The sequence below is a fragment of the Gopherus flavomarginatus genome, chromosome 3 (genome assembly GCF_025201925.1).
Source record: "Gopherus flavomarginatus isolate rGopFla2 chromosome 3, rGopFla2.mat.asm, whole genome shotgun sequence".
NCBI lineage: Eukaryota > Metazoa > Chordata > Testudines > Testudinidae > Gopherus > Gopherus flavomarginatus.
The window spans coordinates 42,809,650-42,833,329 of record NC_066619.1 but is presented as its reverse complement, the minus strand read 5'-3'; the positions used below and the strand labels follow the sequence as shown (position 1 = coordinate 42,833,329).

The following is a 23,680-nucleotide window of genomic DNA, read 5'->3' as shown; positions in this document are numbered from 1 at the left end:
AAACAAAAACAAAACCACTACCCAAACAAGACACTCCAGTCTACAAGCTTCTCCCCCTGGGCAGAGCATGAGACACCAGCCACCATGTAATAGGATACTTCATCATACTGCTTAAGTATGGAAGGCGCTTGAACGATATGGTCATGACTGTGGTATATGAGCATAATACACAGTAGCGTAGATTGCTGAGTACCTATTGACATGTTCTGACCCACAACTTATGTTAGATACCCAGAAAAGGGTAAAACAGAGTTAAAAAGTTATGATTAAGATAGTGATGTGCCAGCAGTTTAGATGTTAATTGCTGTAGTGTGCATTCTACATTCAGACTGTAGAGAGCTATTTACAGGATGTGGTCTTCTTAACTGGAAGACACCCATGCTAAGAAAAAGCTGTTCATATTTTTGCAACATACAATAGACTATATGGCCAGAAAACATTTTTTGACTTTTTTGGAGGTGGGAGAGAGGGGGAAGAGAGAGAAAGATTTTAAAATCATCATAAAAAGGACAGAATTTCTATTAAGTGTATATCTACAAAGAAATACCCCCAAAATGTATAACCTTAACAACAAAAAGCAAAAACATCTTAAGATAAAACTGCTAAAAATAGTTTGTTATAAGAACCTTTTCAGGTAGACTTATTTTTTCCTTAAAATTTCTATTAAAGAAGATAACACAGCAAAGATTACATTTTCTGATAGAAATCTCAACTAGACAATATTTTTTAAAAGGTTAAAAGACGTTTCAGTGACTGTATGTGTTCAAGAGTCCTTTTGTGGACTCTCAGTTCCCATTTTCTTTTTTTAAGCATCTCTTGCTCCTGTTTTGTAAAACAGGGGAACTGACTAGCTAATTGACTATGCAAGGGAGAAAATTTAACTGACTTTACACAATGTGCTGACAAAAACACAAAACCACTTAACTGGAAGATTAGTGTTTAAGAAAAAAATCCTTCTTTGATGCTCCTGTAACAACAGTAGACAAAAAACTGTGATACAGCAGTTCCACTGGGGAAAAAAAACCACAAAAAAAACCACACAGATGTTGTATGGGAGTAAATTCTTGATATTTATGGCAGTTTGCAGCCCAACGTCCGGTGTTAAATCCATTTTCTTACATGAAGCCTTCATTATAAACTATCACTATGCTGTTTTCTGCAGTGTGGCAGAACTAATGGCAGTTCTGAGTGGAGCCAGCTTCTCTGTCAAATAGGCAGGCTTCTCTTCTGAACGGGACGTTTCCAACTCCTTAAGTATCCTACCTCTTCTAAGCCTCCCATTAGCTGGCCTACAGTTGACATTTTAAAGTTAAAAGTATCATATGCTGCCTACAGCTTCCACCCAAAAATTGCTTTATACATGCCTGATGTGATATCCTTAGAGGGTGCCACACAAGAAGTAATAGGTGGATTATTTTTCCATGGTATGTTTATCTGCTACTGCAGACTCTAGGTCAGACCAGCAATGTCCTTCCTGGAAAGATGGAGAAAAGGAAAAACACAAATATCCAGGCTGAAGACACAGTAAAGACTGGGATATAAAAAGGATGAACCGTACCTAGTCAAATTTACAGTCAGTATTTACAGATACCTAAGTCATTTAAAATAAAGCATTAAACCCTGATTAGTGTCAATTATATCAGCTACATAGGATGGGGTATAAATAAAGACTCAAAGAGGGATTTGATGTGGCCAGACCAACAAACCACAAAAAGGATCTTAGCAGAAATATTTTCAATGGACTATTTTCAATGCAGCAGGTAAGGCCAGAAAGGAAGCAGTTGCACTAGTCAAGACATGAAATGGTGAGGGGTTGGGTGAGAATTTTAGCCATCTGTATGGAGAGAAAAGGCCAGCTCTTGGAGGAGTTGTATAGGGGAGAACTTCAGATCCCTCCAGCACTCTTTACTACTAACAGGAATGCTTAAGTAAAGTTTGGCTCACAGAACCAGATCAAGAGAGGATACTAGTATGCCTATGGAAGGCAAGCATGTTTGAACAATCATTTTTTCAAGTTAACTAATGCTATGAAGTCCTCTCACTCATGGCTACTAAAATTGAATGGAGAGGCTACATCTTGAACTTTTGATACTTCAAACTGGTTCAGCCACTTTAAGTTCAAAACAGGCCACATATCCCTTCTCCCTCTACCCACTCCCGACCTCCTGGCCTATGCAGTTTCTTGAATAAACCTCTGGACCCTCAGTTTGCTCCTGCAAGTTTGAAATGATCACCTCAATGTGGATAAGATATTTTAGGATCTGCATCACATGGTCCCTTTTGAGGGCTCCAAAGGAATGGCAGAAAAACAAAAGGCCCAGCTTCCAGTAGTAACCACAAAATTTTAGGCATCAATCACAAACTGACAGCATACTTCCTGACCTCAAGTCACACATTTATATACCATGGTGTAGCAGTGGACGAAGTAATTCACCATCAATGTAGTCTTCCTCATACAACCAATGAAACTGTTATATACATATTAGCTATAGACTAAGAGTGGTGATTAGTTGAGCTACCTCTGATATTACAATGGTGTAAGACTCTTGACATGACAGATACATGCCCATACTATAGCTGTACACACAAGTATAATTCATAAAGTCAAAATGGTTGAGAACTTAAAAATTGGATGGTGTGATACGGTGTTCACCTTACGCCAGCCCTGAAAAGATCAAGGAAGCTGAGAAAGGGCCAATTGATGTGACAGGCCACATATGAGGTGCTCAGGATGGAGAAGCAACCCATTTGGAAGATGAAGCTTTCTGAACACAGAGAGCTCTCAAATCATGGTTATAGCTGTTTCCATTGCTTCACGCTGATTCAAGACATTCTAGGCTTCAGAGTACCACACAGCGTGACTATCCTGAAATCTTATAGTAAAACAGCATGGCATGTATCTATTGCATGCCAGGAGTTTTAGACTATTGTAGAGATCAGTGGTAACTCACCCAACCACCATCATTATTGTATAACTGTTTTGCATGCAACAATCTCATTGGTTGTATGAGAGAGACTGCACATATGGTGGATTAGATGGCATAAGACTCACAGTTCTTCACAGCTACCCACACAATACCACAACAATCTCAAACACACACACACTCCCTCCCTCAACACCCATTTGTCAACAGCACAAGTCAACACAAATCTCTCAGTGAAACACACACATATGCTCAACCTCATTTACACTTACCACATAAAACCATAAACTTCAGAAGAGAGTCTAAGACATTTCACTTTCAAAGCTACACAAGTTCTATGGTAAAATGACTGACAAAAAAAATGTTGAAATTACAGCTTCCGAAAACATGGTTTTTCCTGTCAATGTAGGTTTTTAATAGGATCGTCTTCTAATTAAGAGGAATCAAAGAATGACTATCCCTTAATTCAAATAAAACTTCACTTTCAAGTATAATGCAAGAATCTTGCCCTGGGGTTGTTTCTCCATTATAATAAAATCCTACTATACCTTACTTGGGGATATGGTTACTACTTACTGCCTTGATAGCCTGTTAGGAATTGCAGAGTTTGCTGGGCAGAGAAATGTCCTTTTCTGCAAATTCATATTTGTACTAACTAGATTTTTTGATTTGGGATTTTTGCACTGAAGAAAGAAAAAAAACTGTTTTCCGCTGTACACTATTAAAAAGACATTTTAATGGTATCACTGTTAAATACTTATTCTTCATAAATATTTATCTTTACATCTACCTTGCATATTGATAGATCTACTTCCACGCAAGCATACACAGACATCAAGTTAGTGTTTCCCTCATAAGTGAAATGTAATTCTAAATGGAATACACACTGAGATACAGCTTAGAGATAATCATGGAGGTTTCATCAGCCATTCAAAAAAATAAAAAAATAAAAGTTACTGACACACAGGTTAGAAAAAAGGAAAAGAAAAAACAGGAAGAAAACACAGAAGAGGAGACTGCTAAAAGTGTACGTAAGTACGTACTAGGTAATGAAAATGCTGCTTAACAAGTCCTTCATTTAATGCTATTCTTTAGAATTAGGGGAAAGAAATTGGATTTTATTTTCAACATTAACACACAAAGAATACTACTCTGTTTTGCATAGGAATGTACCATTTTTATTCTTTCTACACATGTTGCTTCTTCAATTATTTAATATATTTTGGCATCAGAGAAATGCGTTCATAATATTGACACTGCACTGTACAGTACAACCAAGAAACCACTCCTTAAACTATGCAATGATCTGCAGCAGATATTCAAAGTAAGCTGTACTGTTAACACTGCACCTTTAAATTGATACTTCAAGAAAACCTCTCATCTATTAAGTGGATTTTCCATGTAAATCCACATTACCTGAAGACTATTTTAATTTATCTGCAGTGCATCAGTTTAGTGCAAAATTTTAGGAAACAAGCAATATTTCAGAAAGTACCAAAGAAGTGATTAGTTACTTATTTTCTATCGTCAGCGTTTAAGTTAGTGGTTCTTAACCTGAGGAGGTGCCCTTTCTGAGGGTGTGAGACATGCCAGATTTTTTTAGAAGGTAAATTGAAAACACAAATTAAGCACAGGCATGTAAGTACAACTACTTAATTAATATATAGGTTTGATGAAACTAACACTATACATTTAACAATTACTGTAATATACAAACAAATTTATCTAGGTTTAAGGGGTCTGAGAACATATTTTTTAGCTTTAAGTTGTGCGAGAACATATTTTGAGAACCAAAGGGGTGCAGGCTGAAGGTTAAAAACCACTTAAAGGTTAAAAACCACTTAAAAACTTTAAGCAATGCTTTGTGCACATATTACAATCTGTCCTCACATGGGGGGAGGGGGTGCGGAAGAACCTTCAATTTGAATAAGTTTGAGTTAACAAAGAGTAGCCGCAGGTACTACAAAACTACAAAGATGTTGCCTGTCAGAGCCCATGCCACATCTTCCCATGTCATATTAATCTCTGTAAATATTAATTCCTGCCACATAATTTGGAGTGACAGTTAGAATAGCCAAAAAACAAAAAAGCCAAGAGCAAGCATTTCCCTGCTTATCTCCCAGATTCACATGAACCTGAAAGAGAACGAGGACAACGTAATAACTAGTCCGGAGAATATCTGGGAATGGAAAGATATTGGATTACAGGTTTAAGAAAAAAATCCAAGAATTTCTAGCTAAAATTAGTATAATGAAAAAGATTCAATAAGTCAAATCAAAATGATTAGAATTGTGGGTAGTGGACACATTGCTCAAAACATCTTTAAGTCACACTGCATCTCTAACACAGAATCAATAAGGAGAAACAATCTGGCTAATAGTATGGTGGAAAACAGCAAACGCTGAACCCAGAACTTATTAATTAAATAGCTTCCCATAAAAGCCTCTGCATTAAATTTGGAGAAAAAGAGCACCAGATACTTAGCCAAGTGGAAGTGTAGACTAGCAGAGACCATTCCCTAAAATGATCCAGGTGGTCAAGATGTGGAGGGATGGGGGGGGGGGGAACTGCAGGGTGAGAGAAGGAATGCTATGAGTTCAAATTTAATCAGACATCTACCAATCTACCCCAGATGCCAATACTAAAAAGTGAACCCACCCAAGCAACATGCAGCACAACACCCTATCAGGAATCCTGGAGATAAGGGAAAACACATGATTAGGATTTTCACCAGGATACTGTCCTTAGACCTAGACTAGAGGATATTACCACTGCAACCTAAAGTATGTAATTCTATCTTATATGTGTTGGCTCCATGACAGCAGACCAGTTTATTCCAGGTAATAGTTTCAATTTCTTTGTCTCAGTAATTTTCAACATGCCTTCTTAAAACGCAAGTTCTTCCTTATTAAAGAAATAGAAGGAAAAAAATGTGTTATTCACACAAAGTACCTTTTCTCTTAATTTTACGTGAGCACAGTACAAAAACAAAACTAGAAATGAGACAATCCATCTTACAATGGAAACAAATACATTTCAGCCTTCTTACAGCTTCATAACTGATGCTCAGTTATTAAATACTAAAGTGAAAAGCTCCAGAGTCAGGTGCTAAGGAAAGCACCAAAAGAAAGGCTAATCTTCAACAAACAAGGCAGCAACTACAACTTGGAGATTAAATAGGACAGAACATATGCTTTATTTCCTTTGTTTTCTCTACATTAACTGATATATACCTCCTGGTCTATATGACTAGCTCTTCATAGCAGTTTATGGAGGATTAGTCTCTGCTTTGAAGGCTGGTTCCAATGTGTCCTCTTCCCATCATTTGCTTGGATAGTCATATAGTGAGTCACCACGTGTTCCAGTATTTGCTTTCCCCATGTTCACTTAGTTTTACTCTCACTAAACCTGCTTAATGTTTATCTAGTTATGATCTCTCTCACTCCTGGAGGAAGGGAGGTTAGAAGTGTGGTAGAACGTAAGAAAAAAAAAATAACTTTGCACACTTCAAGTCAGGAAGAAATATGAAGAGTTATAGAAGTCATTATTTCTGTTGCAATAGGCAGTTTTGGTGTTAGAATATATTTGTAACAAAATTATTCTATGATGGTTTCCAGAGGGCTAGTATTTTTCTCTCCTTAGACAGAGGAGAAAAAAGGTACCACTACTTATGGAAATCAACCATTAAGCAGACATGCTAGCTACAACAGAAAAACAGTATGTTAATACAAAAACTTCTTTTGTTAAGAAAACTATAACAAGTCCCTTCAAATATTTATTATACATTTAGTTACTGTATCTTAGTCCTGGTTTAAAGGGAAATTCCACTGACTTCCAAAAAGTCATGGGCCAGTTCATTTTCCCCATTCCTACATTAAAATTCAGCTTCTATATCTCTGGTTACCACAAACAAATATTTAATATTCAGAGATAAAATATATGTGGACTAAAAATATTTAAGTTTTTCTTGTTTGTTTTTTTAAAAAAAAACAAGGCACCTACAATAAGGGTGGGCTACTATGTGCCTGAAAGTTAATGGTCATTCCTGGATAATCAGTACTTTTTAAAGTCAGTCCACTTATTTAGGAGCCCAAATGGGGATTTTGTATCTCAATTAAAAAAAAACAACACATTTTTAAAAGTCTTGATCACAATGTTTTCGGTCACAAGCAGCAGAATTTAAATAATATTGGTATGTTTTGCTTTCCTACAACACTAAAACATGTTATTCATTAGGAGAGACAATCTGAAACGAGAATCAGTTTCCTAGATGCCTGTGCAAACATGATCACGTCTACTCCTCCTTTTTGCGTTTAAGGCTTGGTCTACACTTGGGGGAAGGGGGCGATGTAAGATAAGCAACTTCAGCTATGGCAATAGCGTAGCTCAAGTCAATGTATTTTATTTCGATTTACCTCCCGTCCTCATGGTGCGGGATCAACAGCAGTGGCTCCCCCGTCAACTCCGCTACCACCACTCGCCCTGATGGACTTCCGGAGTCGACAGGAGAGCGTTTGGGGATCGATATATCGCATCTAGATGAGACGCAATATATTGATACCCGACAGATCGATCGCAACCCGCCGGATCGGCGGGTAGTCTGAATGTACCCATAGTGGAGTAGAGGGAGAAAGAATTATAGGGAAAAGAATTTGCAACAGCCTTCTGTTTTGCCCTCGCCTGCTCCTTACTGGAAGTGAAAGACACACTGGCATGTCTGTACAGAGTTTTAAGACATTTAATGTTACCTAATCTAAGTTTCAGATATCTATCTCCACTACCATTCTTTGTCAGAAATCTACAATTAATCTGTTTCAATTCTATTTCTATAGTACTCTGGCTACCATTGCTTTTATTCTATTCTGTGCAGGGCTTGTGTAATTTAGCTAGATATCTACCACCAAAAAACAAATGCAAAAATACTGTAGTGAGAAGCCTAACTCCCACTCACCGAAAAAGGGGGAAGAGTGCTGGGATTCCATTCAGGATGCAATTTTGGGGCTTCAACTTTCATAGTCTCTGGGTAGGAAATGCCTAATTAATTTTAAGTCTGCTCCACAATTTCTCAGGGGTCTACAAAAAGGGAAAGGTACCATAACAGCAGTCAATTGGAGAGAACGAACAACCTGGGCGGGGGGGCAGATTTGCAGACTCAGGGCTCGTCCAGACTAGAGGGGGGGAAATCGATCTTAGATAAGCAACTTCAGCTACATGAATAACGTAGCTGAAGTTGAATATCTAAGATTGAATTACTCACCCGTCCAGATGGCGCGGGATCGATGTCCGCGGCTCTCCGTGTCGATTCCGGAACTCCGCTCGGGTTGATGGAGTTCTGGAATCGATATAAGAGCGCTCGGGGATCGATATATCGTGTCTAGATAAGACGCGATATATTGATCCCCGAGCAATCGATTTTAACCCGCCGATACGGAGGGGTAGTCTGGACGAGGGCTCAGAATCAAGCAATAAACTACATCAATTTAAGGTATGCTCTGTTTCACACAGAATTTCTATTTCTATTTTTTAAATAATTTTGGTTGAAAATCCTCTGCAAAGGAAGCCAGTAGTATCTGCAGGTTCTTGCAGAGTTAAACATTTCATATAAGAGGTCCACTCCCAGCACTGTTGAATCAGATTGGTAAATATCTACTTGTGTGATGAGTCCAACTGAAGCCAGTGTGTAAATAGGTGTTCACTAGTCAGAGTGAAGACCGAACAATTAACCCCATTTTACATGGTTGTTTTGGAGTTTTTTGTCTGATTTTGGCCGCAGTTTCACATTTCACTACTGAAGTGAAAGAGGAGGGAGGCAAAAGAGTGTTTAACAAACTCACAACCATCCCACTACTTCCTTCCACTTTCTCCAGCAATGAGGGTACAATCTTCCACTTAGGATGCCATTGCCTCCTACCACAATATCACCAATCCTCATTATTATTCCTTAAATCTACAGAAAGAGAGAAGATAGAGGATTTGGCACAGGATCCCATGAATACCATATTTCTCCATTCCTGTTTAAGATTAAAGCAGGGAAAATCCTATAGAACAGAAGTGGTGTGCCAAATCTTCATTTATTCACTCTAATTTAAGGTTTTGCGTGCCAGTAATACATTTTAACGGTTTTAGAAGGTCTCTTTCTATAAGTCTATAATGTATAACTAAACTATTGTTGCATGTAAAGTAAATAAGGTTTTTAAAATGTTTAAGAAGCTCCATTTAAAATTAAATTAAATGGCAGAGCCTCCCAGACTGGTGGCCAGGACCCAGGCAGTGTGAGTGCCACTGAAAATCAGCTCACGTGCCGCCTTCAGCACGTGAGTCATAGGTTGCCTATCCCTGCTATAGAACAATATTCCTATTTCACCATATCTCTCCAACAGAGACAGTATGAATTGCATGCATCTCCGCAGTTTCACACTGCTATGGAAAATAAATGCAGTAGCACAAATGTTATTTTCCTTAGAAGCAGGAGGAGACTGCAACAAGGTACACACAAATGGGAGGGTAACAAAGACAGACAGGAATGAGGTGATGCTGGCTCAGTGGGCCTATGCCAATGTGTTTCACTTCACAACAAAGCTGGGACCTTTATTCCAGTTGCTGGTCATGTTGCAGCTCAGCTCTTTTGGGACAGATTGAGGAAGGGAAGGATTAGGTAGTTAGCTCTAGAAACTGCAGAGAAGCTATTTGGCTTTTCTAATAGTTCCATTTTTTTAAATATTCTATTGTTTCAGAAGAGATTTTGGTACTATATGCTTATGAACTGAAAAGGCTGTGTTAGGAACAATCCTGAGAAAATGTAGGACTATCCAATTTAAAATAATTCTGAATGCATGATTCCATGAAAGTTAACCAAAAAAAGTATTAAAAAACTGCCTTTGTTCAATGAATTATGCAAAAAGATAATGTACTAGAGAAAGAGATAACTGAACAATCCTTTAGCTATTACATTTCTGATCTTGTCTATCAGACTCAAAGTTCAGGGTTCTTGGGTCTATGTATTTTTTCCTTTTAAAATTGAAACACTCAAGTAGTGACATTTTAAGATTCTGTAACTAGAAAAAACTTAAGAGATCTACACACAGTGTTTTCAACACATATTCCTTCCTATTAACCTCCTACAGAACAAGTAATTTTCCCCATCACTGTAAAGCAGATTTGGGGGGAGTGGGAGAAAGACTTCCGAAAAGAATTCTGGGTTTTTTTGTATGTTTGTTGTGAATACTCTATCCAATAAAAAGAATAAATGGAATAGTTGTTTAGGGGAAAAGGAGGTGAACACTAGTCTAAAGCAAGTCCTACTGAGTGTGTCACTCTCTTGTACTTAAAGACCCTCCTTATAGCCAGCTGATGAACCACCATTCCAACAACTCATTATAGGATGACTGGATGCTCCAGGTCACAGAGATGTATTATACTCAGTGTGAAATGAAAAATTCAAGACGATCCAAAACATGACACCCTGAGTTCTAACAACCTGTATCTATGCTATGGTCATGTAAGAAAAGTTGTGACCAGAAGTACTCAGTTGGGTATATTCTCCTATAAGAATCCAATGCTAAATGGCAGGAGAACATTCTGAATCACCACTGGTTACTGCAAAAACAAAGAGTCCGATGGTTTACTGTGGTTACTCTTACTTCTCTTTGCAACAGCTTATCAGCATCTTTGCTTGTGACCCATTAAGTATCCTGCAGTGATAAAGAGGACAATGCAATTTTTATATCTGCATATTATATCCTGTACTTTGAGCATTTTTCCATGAAAGCCTTAGATTGGTATGCTACCAAATCCACCCTGACTTACTATTAAGAGCCACAGAAGTGCATGAGGTAGTATCTGTTACTGGACCAACTTCTGTCCATTTTATCTCTCTACCTTCCTGGTATCAACATGCCTAAACCAGCACTGCATTTTAAGAGCTAGATATTATTGTTATTAGTTAAAATACAGGCTCTCATCCTGCAAACATTTATGCATATGAGGAATTTTAAGTACATGCGTAAGTACTTGCAGGAATCAGAACCATAACTTGTATAGAAGTTTTCAAAAGAAAAGAAATGTCTATAATTTCCACTTGTTTAATCATATCAGTTTGGATGTAAATGTTTCCTGAAATTAAGTTCCAAGTTAAAGCTTCCCTCTCATCTTCTGGGTAATTTAAATGAGTGGTAGTTTCTATTTTACAGCAATCTGCTACATAAAGGAGGAAAGCTACTGCTTAGAACAGGCGAGGGCAAACTTTTTGGCCCAAGGACCACATGCAGGTGGGGAAATTACATGCGGGACCATGAATTTAGGGTTGTGGGGTGTATGAAGATACTCAGGGCAGGGGACAGAGGTGCAGGAGGGGTGCGGGGTGTGGCAGGGGGCTGAGGTACAGGAGGGATTGAGGTCCAGGGTGAAGGAAGGGTACGGGCTTCATCCCAGCACCACTGACCTTGAGCAGTTCCGGGGTGGCAGTGCGGCTAAGGCAGACTCTCTGCCTGCCCTGGCCCCATGCTGCTCCTGGAAGTGGCCGGCACCACGTCCCTACAGCCCCTAGGGGAGGGCGGGGGCAGAGGGCTGGATGTGCTGCCTTCGCCTGTGAGAACCTCCCCTGAAGCTCCCATTGGCCACCTCCCCTGAAGCTGTTCCTGGCCAATGGGAGCTGTGGGGGACGGTACTTGCAGGTGAGGAAAACACATGGAGCCCCCTGAGGGCCGCATGAACGTGGTGCCAGCCATCCCAGGAGCAGCGTGGCGCCAGGGCAGAAAGGGAGCCTGCCTTAGCCCCGCAGTGCCATGGGGCCCATAGTTTGCCCACCCCCGGCTTAGAAGGTATAAATTCCACAAGGATTCTCAGTCCCTGGTCTCAGAAGACTACCCAAACTCTAACTACTACATTTTTCTACACTAGAACTTCTCTGGGTTCCAGACAGCAACCCTCACAATTCTTATCTTCAACCACGCTTCCCTCCGCAAATATCTGGAATCGCCTAAACAACTGAAGGATGGGGGCAGGAAAGCAGTATGCACCCCAAGAAGCACAAATAGTTGCCTTGCTAATACTTGTAAGACAAGAAGCACCAGTGCTAAAACTGAACAATTTGCTGAAAGTCTGCTCCTGGTATACAGGCACTGAACTTGGCATAAAGCATGTTCTAATTGCAACGAGAGTTCCTAGCACTCCCCAATCAGAGCTAACCCTTCAAAGCAACCTCATAGCGTATCAGGAACAATTTAGCTCGATCATTCATCATACATTATGTCTTCTGAATCATTTTCATTCCTTGCACAAGAACACAAATTCCTGGGGAATTCCATAAACCTTTTTGTGAAACTTCCTGAAGCTGTGGGGTTTGAAAGCAGCGCATCAGAGACCCAGTGGCTCTCCTGATACTTCCTATCTTAGCTTCTTCCAATAAGGCTCCATCTCAGAGGCCTGCTCCCATTAACTTCAGTGGGAACTGGGGTCTTTTCACTGACTTAATGGGCACTGGACCAGATGCCAAGCAAGGTAAGCTGAAGCTCAGTACCATCCATTTGAAGTGCCAAGCTTAAGTCAAATGCTTTGCCAAAATGGAAACAACGTAAAATACTTCAGCAGTAAGGCTCCCCCTCCAGGTCTACCAAGGGAAGCTAGATTTGTACCAACCCAAAGTTCAAGCAATTAACCGTCTTTCTTGGTCAAATCTGGCTATTCTTCCAAGGATAAGCCCTATAAGCAACTCTGAGCAGCCTCAGAAGAATCCCTGAGGTGCTTCAAAGAGGGTTTAGAGGCATTCCCCATGTTGTCTCAATAGTTAGAGTGACAGCAGCTGCCAAAGTTGACACTGAAGCAAATGATGCAATGTGTGTTAGTCTGTTACAGATGTTATTTTGCTGTATGGACATGACCTCAAGCAATTGAGCAGTCTGTTTTCCTTCTGAGGGGCTAAGAAACTAACAACTTCCTGAAATAAATGATACAACAAGCATGTGCGAGAGCACCATGAGCAAGCATCAAAGCACCACAAAACTACTCCACTGCTGAAATACGCACCCAAAAGGCCAAGGACACACTAAAGGTGATGAAAAAATGAATGCTAAAAACATTACTGGAAAGGTGGGCCAAAGCACTACAATAAAGCACCCAACAATTTTAATAAAATTTTCCCTTGCTAGAATGTGTGGCGCAGTAAAGGATATCAGAGAATGCTAGAGCAGAGATTGAAGACACACAGCTCCTGCAGAAAGCTCCAACACTGACTGTGGCCAAGAAAGATTGAAAGGTTCCAGAGGCAGGCACATGATGACCAACAGAAAGGCTGACTCTTGTGCCATTCCTCTATGGCTATCTGTACGGATAAAAAAAAAGTCAAGAGCTTAGAGTATAACCTGTTTCACACTGGAGAGCTGATCCTCAAGAGCATGAATTCTGGTGATGACCTCTTCAAATGAGGATAAATAACTGATTTGGGAGGGATAATATTAGAGGAATTTTTAATTTTAATGTCTTGCAATGTTTAGTGAGATTACAACCACTTCAGTTACTAAACTAATGCTAGCGCTCAGTGTATGAGTGTACAAAGTTCACCTAACAGTCTGCAGAAAGACAAATACAGCTTGTCTGTCTGCTTCAAACAGGTAATTTGACCTAAAATAAAATAGAGAGAGTGTGCGAGCTCAGTAGAGATGTTTTTAATGTATTTCCTTTCTGGAGGTTTCTGCCTGCAACCACTCCCTATGGTGCTGTCTGGCATTCCAGAATAATCAAAGCACATAGCACTCAGGACACATTTCCTCTTTCACCCCTGGCAAAGAGGTAAGATAGTGGCTAAAAGATGTGGTAGCATAGCTCTATTATGTTGGCTCTGCACCAGCAAAGGGAGTATTCCATGCTGGAGGAAGTTCTGGCATGGGAGGGGAAAGGAAGTCCATTTAAGATCACAGCCCAGACTCAGCACTTGCTTTACGACAGTCGCTTTTACTTTCTACTATTACAAGACGCACCTAAGAAAACTGAATGGAATTAGAGAATACATTTTTATTCCCCCGTCCCCATGTTTCCTTTGTGCATTTGACACAACTGTGTATAGCCAATATTGCTGTTCCCCTACTCACAAGAGTCTTACATATTCCCTGATGTTGTACAAAAGTGTGGTTATAAAACCACAAAACTTGACAAGAAAGTAAGGGTAGGGGTTGTACCCTATTTTTCTTTTAATTGCACGGGATTTCTAATTTTTTAAATACAGATTATTCCAAAATAAACAGCTTTCTCCCTCAAAAACTGAATTGCTTTTGTAGGCCTACATTTACAAGGGAAGCTGTTTGCAAAAAAGACAAAACAAGATTATGGCTAATGATAGAATTACATGAATGTAGGAAATAGGGCTGTCAATTAATCGCCGTTAACTCAAGCTATTAACTCAAAACAAATTAACTCAATTAAAAACATTGTGATTAATCAGTTTTATTCAGACTGTTAAACAGAATATCAACTGAAATTTATTAGAAATGGTTTTGGACATTTTTCTACGTTTTCAAATATATTGATTTCAATTGTAACACAGAATACAAAGTACATAACTAAACTCAAAAATAAAACAATGTAAAACTTTAGAGCCTACAAGTCCTACTTCTTGTTCAGCCAATCACTAAGACAAACATGTTTGTTTACATTTACAGGATATAATGCTGCCCACTTCTTATTTACACTATCACCAGAAAGTGAGAACAGGTGTTCTCATCACACTTTTGCACCAACATTACAAGATATTTACATGCCAGGTATAAACATTCATATGTCTCTTCATGCTTCAATCATCATTCCAGAGGACATGCTTTCGTGCTGATGAAGGGTCAAGATGCCACCAATAGAAAATTATTTTTCTTTTTTGGTGGTTCAGGTTCTATAGTTTCCACATCAGAGTGTTGCTTTTTTAAGACATATGAAAGCATGTTCCACACCACACCTGAGTAGACTTGTAAGACTGAGTGAACTTGTAATCTCTAAAGTTTTGCATTGTTTTACTTTTGAGTTTAGTTATGTAAAAAAAAAAAAATTCTACATTTGTAAGTTGCACTTTCATGACAAAGCGATTCCAGTACAGTACTTGGATAGGCGAATTGCAAAACACTCTCTTTTGGCTTTTTTACAGTGCAAATATTTATAATAAAAAATATAAAGTGAGCACTGCACACTTTGTATTCTGTGTTGTAACTGAAACCAATATATTTGAAAATGTACAAAAACCATCCCAAAATACTTAAATAAATGGTATTCTATTATTTACAGTGCAATTAAAACTGATTAATCATGATTTTTTGTAATTACTTGACAGCCCTAGCTGGAAGAGTCCTCAAGAGATCATTTAGTCCAGCACCCTGCACTAAGGCAGGATCAAGTATACATAGACCATCCCCAACAGGTTAGACAAAGCCTCCACCGATGAGGATTTTACAACCTGCCTTGGAAGCCATATCCAGTGTTTAACAACCCTTCCAGTTAGAAAGTTTTTCCTGATACCTAACCTAACTCTCTCTTGCTGCAGATTAAGCACTCTTACCTTCAGTAGGCACAAGAGAGCAATTGATCATCATCCTCTTTATAACAGTCTTTAACGTATCTGAAGACTTATGAGGTCCCTCAACAGCCTTCTTTACTCACCACTAAACATGCCCAGTTTTTTTTTTTTTAAACCCTTCCTCATAAGTCAGTTTTTCTAAAAAAAATTGCTGCTCTCTTCTGGTCTCCCTCTAGTCTGAACACATCATTCTAAAGTGTGGCACACAGAACTGGCCATGGTACTCCTACTATGTCTCATCAGTGCTGAACAGAGCAGGACTACTACTTCCCATGTCTTCCAGACAAGACTCTTGTTAACATACCACAGAATACCACCAGCCTTTTTAGCTATTGCTTTACACTGTTGGCTCATATTCAATTTGTGATCCACTATAACCACCATATTCTTTTCTACAGTACTACTGCCTGGTCAGTTATTCCCCATTTTGCAGTTGTGCATTTTTCCTTCCCAAGCACAGTATCTTCAACCTGTCTAGTGAATGTCACCTGGCTTGAATTCAGACCAAAACAACCTTGGAAAATTTTGAATTCTAATCCCGCCCTCCAAATTGCTTTCAACCCCTGCCAGCTTGGTATCATCCAAAAATTTATGAACACACTCTCCACTCCATTATCCAAGTTATTAATGAAAACATTGAACAGTATCAGATCCAGGACTGACTCCTGCAGGACCACATTAGGATATGCCCTCTCAGTTTGATGTTGAACCATTGCTAATTACTGTTTCAGCATGGTCTTTCAACCAGTTGTGCACCCACATTATAAGTAATTTAATCTAGATCACATTTTCCTAGTTTGCTTATTTGAGAACCAGTTACAATGCTTATGTCCTCCAACATAACTGAAGTACCGTTCTGTTAGAGTTAAAACAAAAAGTTTGGTTCCATTTAGACCTCTCTCAATTGTTCAAAGCCTTGGATATATCCTATATCTGCAAAATGCAAACACCAACTCAGCTGAAATATCATTCCTCTGCACTACCTCCAGAAAAAAATAAAACCATACAAGGAATTAAATCAAGAGCAACAGTGCTAACACCAGCTATATTAAAAGCTCAAGGATCACAAAACAAACATTTTACATTGTTGAATAGTAGGCAACTGCTAAGCAAAAACACTGCACAAAAATAGAGATAAGAGATATCCCAAAAAATACTACAAAATAACAATTACGAATCATTTAGAATACATTTTGTAAATAAAACAATGAACACTCTGCTTGTGTTTGAATATTTACATTCTATTGTGACAAATATCATCATCACTTGTTCAGCAATTCAACTGTTTTAACTATGCAAAAACGTCGACATTACTCCATCTGAAACACTGTGTTTATAGCAATTTCCACATAGAGCTTATTTTTATCAAACACGTCACCTGTAAGCACCTGTATTAGCTGCCCATACCAACAGTAGTATGCTCTCATGGGTATGAGCTATTTTCAGGTCAATTAGAAAAGTTTTCCCTCCCAAAACTGTCAAACCTTCCTTTAAAAGTATTAGTTTATTCCAGATGGGAAACTCACTAAAGAGCCTACGCTTGATATTCTCATAAATGTTCATATTCTCAAAAAAGCAACAAGAGATTGATAAGCAACCCTAAAACAATAGAAGCATGTCCATCACACTGAATAGAGGGAACTTTTCTCTTCTGAAGTATTTTACTTTCAGAAGGAAGAAGGTAAACTAATAATGGTATAAGTTGTAAAGGTGAGAAATATTCACTTACATTAAACTGAGTGGAAGTAATCATATCAAACTTCCCCTAACATGCTAAAAAAGTATTAACTATATTCTAACCCCATGGGAAAAAGTTCAATATTGCCATTTACCTTAAAGCCATACACTACACATGAATGCCATTAAAGAAAAATAAATTTACTTTCGCACACTACCACATTTTATGAACGCTTGGATAAAAATTGCTAATAGCTCTTCATCTCTAGAAGTCCCTAAATCAACTCTATTTGAACTTGATATGCTATTAGACAGTATTTGTACATATCTACTTAAATAACTAAAGTATCTACACATATGAATAGTGACTTTCTTGTGGCTATCCTGCTACCCACAAGTGGATTTTGTACACCACTATAAATTGTATTTTTCATATTTTCATTTTAAGGAGCCATGTTATAAGACAATATTTGCTTGTACATACTTAACTCAACTGAGGTGGGGGGAAAGTGTTATGTTAAGTCTTATGTTCTTAAAGTGGCAGCAGCACACCAACTTAAAAGATTTAAATAAGATACCACACACATTTTTTAAGACACTGATTGAAATAGCACCAGTTAGCACAGGGGTCGGCAACCTTTCAGAAGTGGTGTGCCAAGTCTTCATTTATTCACTCTAATTTAAGGTTTTGCGTGCCAGTAATACATTTTAACATTTTTAGAAGGTCTTTTTCTAGAAGTCTATAATATATAACTAAACTATTGTTGTATGTAAAGTAAACAAGATTTTTAAAATGTTTAAGGAGATTCATTTAAAATTAAAATGCAGAGCCCCCCAGAGTGGTGGCCAGGACTCTGGCAGCATGAGTGCCACTGAAAATCAGCTCATGTGCCACACATGCCATAGGTTGCCTACCTCTGAGTTAGCATATATACACAGTCACACAACCCACCTACTAGCAGGTTTAACATTTTATAAAATGAATTGATCAAAAATGACAATTTAAAGATTTAACTATCATGTAATTTTTTTAGTCTCAAACACTGATGGCTGCAAAAAAGAATAAAATTCACTAATTAATACTAAACTATGTTAATGAAATTAATGTCATTCTGTGTCAACCAGACACTTTCATCGTTTAAGAAGGGCCTTGTAGCTGCCATAATGACAAAACTGTAGTTTAAAAAGTTGCAGCCTCAAATACAAGGATCTTTTCTTCTACATGACTGAAAAATACCTAGTGCATCATCAGAAAAACAAAAGGTCTGAAAAGAAACAAAATTGCATCTATTAGGAATACAGTGGTTTACAACCAAATTTGTCATGCGTTACTACATTTTTCCACCTGTAGAACCTAGTCATTATTGGGAATGAAGCACTGCTTTGGAAAGTGATCGTTCTTTGTAAAAGGATTACTCTGTTTAGACTTGATTGCTTTACTGCCAAGCATAAACCATATAAGGAAGATGAAGTTCAATGTCATCTATTTTGTTTAGTTCTTTCAGATGCCCAAGAATAACCTTTTCTGTTGCCTGTGAAGTCTATAAATTGTAAACCCAATCACTTGTACTTTATCACTTAAAAAGCTACTTTGTATCAACACAAATGTGTCATTTTTTCCACTAAAGACTATTACTAAACCAATCTGTGCTACATAAATAATTGTTTCTTATATACACAAAACTGCCTACTGTTATTTATCTGATCTGGGACATTAGATATTTTACTTTCTTGAAAAACAGACAACTACATATACAGCAAGTATAAAAGGTTCACACAAAGGTGAACTTATTTGACTGTCAGGTGCACATGCTTCTCAGACATGACAGTTCCATATTTCTATATCAGACACCATATCCAATCAGCATAACTGAAAACATACCACCATCCAATCTGTTATATAAGGACAAGAATTTAGACTGTCTTCTACCAAGGGGAACACAAACCAGTTCCATGCTATAGCCTTTAATGCATTATTTGGAAAGATATACAATACTTGAATGATTTTCTACATAAATGCAGGAGGGGGGGTCTCTCTCAACACAGGTAGTTTTGGAACCCCAATGTAATCAACCTCTGGTAATTGCCTCTTTGAAGCATCTTAAACCAAGTTGCGATACAGCAGGTAGAAACTTTGTTAAATATGTTTTTTGTTCAGTGCAGTTAGTCAAGACGCAAAGTAGTCACAATTATGCAATACTGCAAACATCTTGTTAAGGATACTACATTGAATTGAGCTTGTGCATTTTCTTACCTCTGCAACATATTTTGATGAGAAGTCTTATCTAAAGCAATAGAAACTAAATTTTAGTCACCAATTTTTTAGCCAAGTTTATACCATAAGGTTATTTTAGAATCAGTCCTTACAGTAACAGATTAAAGTATGCTATTTTTCATTCCTTTCTTCTACGTATATGTTATCAGGATAAACTTCTACAGCTTCCAAATTTAGGGCTTACTTCTTACATATTAAAAAAAATCAATTTCTATTGTAAGGAGAGGTATTATACCAAGTGTCAGTTATCCTGCCCCAGATATTAAGATAAAATTAAACAAGCTAACTCCTCTCCAATTAAATAGGTAGCCAAACTCTTCATCTTGAAGAGCTGAAGTAATGCAACCTTATTTACAAAGGATTAAGTATGCAATTTTTATTATTATTATTTTTTTTTTACAAAGACCAATAGTTCTTTTTAAAGGGTTCACATATCAGACGGCCAGAGGAAAGGAACCAACACTCCTGAAGGAGAAAGAAAAAACAGTAAGTATAGCGATCTCCAAAACCTCTGGACTTCTTTCAAGAAAGAAAAGAAACAGTAGCACTCTTTAGAAGTGCTTATTTGCAGAGAAGGGAACTAAGCTGCCAGACTTATTAACTATTTCTGAAGAGAACGATTTAAAAAACAAACGCACAAACGCATAACCGGGCAGTTTCACTTCAATACCTCATCCTGCTGAACAAAGAAACTTCTGTGTTTGAGGAGCTTAAAAACTTTCGATCTCATCAGATTCTTGTCGCAACCTCCATGGAAATAACGATCCCACTCACAGAAAGAGCATTGGAAGAAACAAAAGGAGACTCGGGCTTATTTCAGGCAGACAACACAGCCCACCGAGAAAAATAAAGGCCCAAAACAGGATATCAGAATGAAACGCCAGCTCCTTCCTTTCCCCTCCCCTCGGCGCAAGGCTTCTTCACAAACCTCCTCCGCACCGCTTACCTTTGATCGCGGCTGTCTCAAGAAGCTTCACGCCACGCCAGCGGGGCTCCTTTCTACCCCAAGGAGAATTTTAAATCCAACCAAGTTTTCTTCCCGTGGGCCGAGCGGATGCAGCCGCTTTCGGCTGGGAGGCAGGGCTAAGGCGGGAGGAGAAGCAGCGCCGGCTTCTCGGCACCCCCGATCCCGCTTTCAGTGGCTGGCCGATCCCAAGCGAGTCACACTCCCCCGGCCGCGGCGCTGAAGAGTCACTTCCTGCCCCGGGCACAGCCACAGACGGCGAGTCCGCAGCGCCCACCCAGCAGCCCCCCGCCCCCGGCTCGCTCCGCCGCCTCCCCCTGCCGCCCGGCCCAAGCTGCCTCCTCCCCGCTCTAGGCCAGCTCCGCGCGCCGAACCCGCCCCGCCCGAATTATTGTCCTATAGCGACTGCCGCATGCAGCCGAGCCCCGCCCGCCTCGCGCCGCCAGGGGCGCGAGGCGAAGAACGAAAAGCTCCTTCCTCACCTGCCCCTTTCTCTCCCCGCTCCCCACGCCCGGGCGGCCGCAGCGGGAGCCGCGAGTAGCCGAGCCACCTCCCGCCCACGCCGCAGCCAGGGGCAGCACCGCCACCCAGCCAGGGGGAGACTCTGCAGCGCCGCCGGGAGGGAAGGGCGGACGCGCCTCTCTCACACTCCCTCCCCCTGGCCGCTAGGGGAGAACCCGCCTGCCTCACCCCAGAACCAGACTAGAAGTCTGAGGCTGAGGGCGAGCGGCGGCGGGTCACAGCCAATCCGGAGCCACAGCCTCGAGAGGGGCGGCCATCCCCAGCCAATCACTGCGCACCGCGAGCGAGGTCTGAGCAAGTTGCGTTGAGTGAAACAGGGAAGTGGGAAAGTGAAGGGAGGGTAGCGAGGAACACGCGAGGGAGGGCGTGGGGAAGCGGCAGCAGCGGAGCGAAAAGGCAGGAGAGGGTGGAGGCGGAGGTGGAAGGAAAGGGAAATAAAGTAGCCGAGAAAAGACTTCACCTAAGTCAGTGTAATCTTCGCGTTTTTCTGGTTACACCCAAAATGCTGCAGCAGCTGCAGCCTTTAGCACGCTACAGTTCTGTGTGTATAAAAAAGCAAAAGCTCTTAGTTGTTGGTGCCCTTTTTCTTCCTCGTTAAGCAATCGCCACGTGGTTTCGCTGTCTGTTTTTCTAGGGTAAAGGTGTAACTTTTATTCTGCTTCTTTTTGGCAGAGTTAATGCAAGGAAGGGTGCGGTGGCTCATTTTTTTAAGGCAAGCTATCAGTTGTTTAGACAAACTCAATCTGGATTCTGCAATAACAGTTGTTTCCTTAGGTGTAAGTAGCTCAGTATAATAATTTATTAATTGCACATATTACAGTCAGTCCTGTGCTAGGCTTTTGTTCTCTTGCATTCATAACCATCTTGTCAGTTATCACTCCAATGTGCCATTTATCTCCAGTATTTCTAGGGGGGAATAAGGCGAAAAGGGTACAGTGCCACCTGGGGAGTTTGCAAAAGATAAAATATATATATATATATATGTTCGTGGGTTCTATTAAATGACTTAAATGCTAATAATACTGCCATGTTATAGTTGGGATGTTGCACACAAAACTAGGAAATTCAGAGTAGTATTTCCCACTGAAACATTTGATCCCTTTCTCCATAAGTGGTATTTTACTGAATGTGCTCTTAACTTTGTTTTCTAACATGTAAGTGTATGTGAAATATGGCTAGCAGATTTGTTGTGTGTCACATGATTTATCCATCTGTGCATGTTAAATCTCAACAATATGTGGTAGTAACTGTTTTTGTATTCTTAGTTGTTTTCAAGTGTTTCAGTGAATTTGTTGCTTATGTAAAATGCCAGATTGACAATTCTGGAGTCTGAAGTTCTGCTAAGCCACAGGACAGACAGCACTAGTAACAGCAGGGCAGAGTTTCACATGCTGGTCACCTTATGTTCCTTAATCATGTTCCGAAGGGACCACTTTTAAGGATGACATTTTCATGCCCATTTAATCCTTGGCCACTCCAGTGGGACTGTAAGCAAATGTGCCAGTAAGAATGGTGATTCTGTAATTCATATGTGCCCATTAAGAACTGGACTAAACCCAAACTCTTTATGTAGGGTACTGAACAGCCATCAGCTAATAATGATTTCTGGTCACTAACAGCCTGCACCTGATTTCAGCACACATATCTACACGACTAAAGACATATGCTGGTATAACTACGTTGCTCAGGTGTGGGGAAAATCATGTGGATCAGGGTGTGGATATGGACATACCACCTCTGCAAGAGGGGTAGTTAACTGCACGAATGGGAGAAGCTACTCCATCAGCATAGTAGCATCTTCACTAAAGCGCTACAGCTGCACTCCTGTAGCACTAGACATGAAGACAAGCCCTTAGAAGTGAAAAGTTCTTTATACTATTGCCATTTCCCTGAGATTGATCATTAGATCAATTACCACTTCAGTTCAAGAGCATTACTGTTACCATTCAGTTCACGGACAGGTTTTGGGTGGGAGAGTAGTCTAGTTGAAAATTAAGTGCTGATGATCATTTAAATAAATGCACATAAGTTTGAATATGCCTTCAACTGTTTATTTGAATATTTTCATATGAGAATTAAATATGTTTGTCATGTCCAATTATCCAAATATAAAAACCTCATACACTTATTAGAACAATAATGCATTAGGCTACTTTCACTCACTTATTGCTCCTATATTTTTCTCAGATAATCCCCCCCCTCAGTTTAATAAAGCACACATACCTAACTGAGAACACCTATGCCAAATTTTAAAACTTTTAAATAAAAGCATTAGAACCATCAGAGTCAGAAGAGGTCTTACATATTTTTCCAAACCATGAAACCACTATCATTTTCTCATGCTCATATAAGTCATTTTCTTCAAAACAACTCACCTTTGGGCTAGAATCAAGTATGACAAACTTCAGCCCCCAAAGTTAAAAATAGAGACTGAGTCAAAGTACCTCTTAACTCATCAGCAAAGTGTCACTTCAGTAGTACACCTCTACCTCAATATAACGCGACCCGATATAACACAAATTCAGATATAACACAGTAAAGCAGTGCTCCGGGGGGACGAGGCGGCACACTCCGGTGGATCAAAACAAGTTCGATATAACGCAGTTTCACCTATAATGCAGTAAGATTTTTTGGCTCCTGAGGACAGTGTTATATTGGGGTAGAGATGTATGTGTAGACAAGTTTCTCATCCCATGTGAACTGTTAAGAGTTCCTACCCAGTATCCAGCAATGTATCTTTATCTTAAATAATGTTATCACAAGATGGT

The 23,680-nt window shown here is 39.5% G+C and overlaps 1 protein-coding gene across 4 annotated transcripts in view; it reads right to left on the bottom strand.

The window, feature by feature from the left end:
• ERBIN (erbb2 interacting protein) overlaps positions 1-21,054 on the bottom strand; it is a 232,946-nt gene extending 211,892 nt beyond the window's left edge. For 2 of the 4 annotated variants that reach the window (XM_050946861.1, XM_050946863.1), the window contains exons 1-2: positions 20,097-20,701; positions 19,406-19,436 (exon numbers count right to left, since the gene is read on the bottom strand). The gene's annotated coding sequence lies outside the window, so the exon portion shown is untranslated. Of the gene's footprint in view, positions 1-19,405; positions 19,437-20,096; positions 20,702-20,872 lie in introns of those variants that run through there. The other 2 variants (XM_050946862.1, XM_050946864.1) reach the window with 1 other exon arrangement.
• Positions 21,055-23,680: the final 2,626 nt, after the last annotated feature.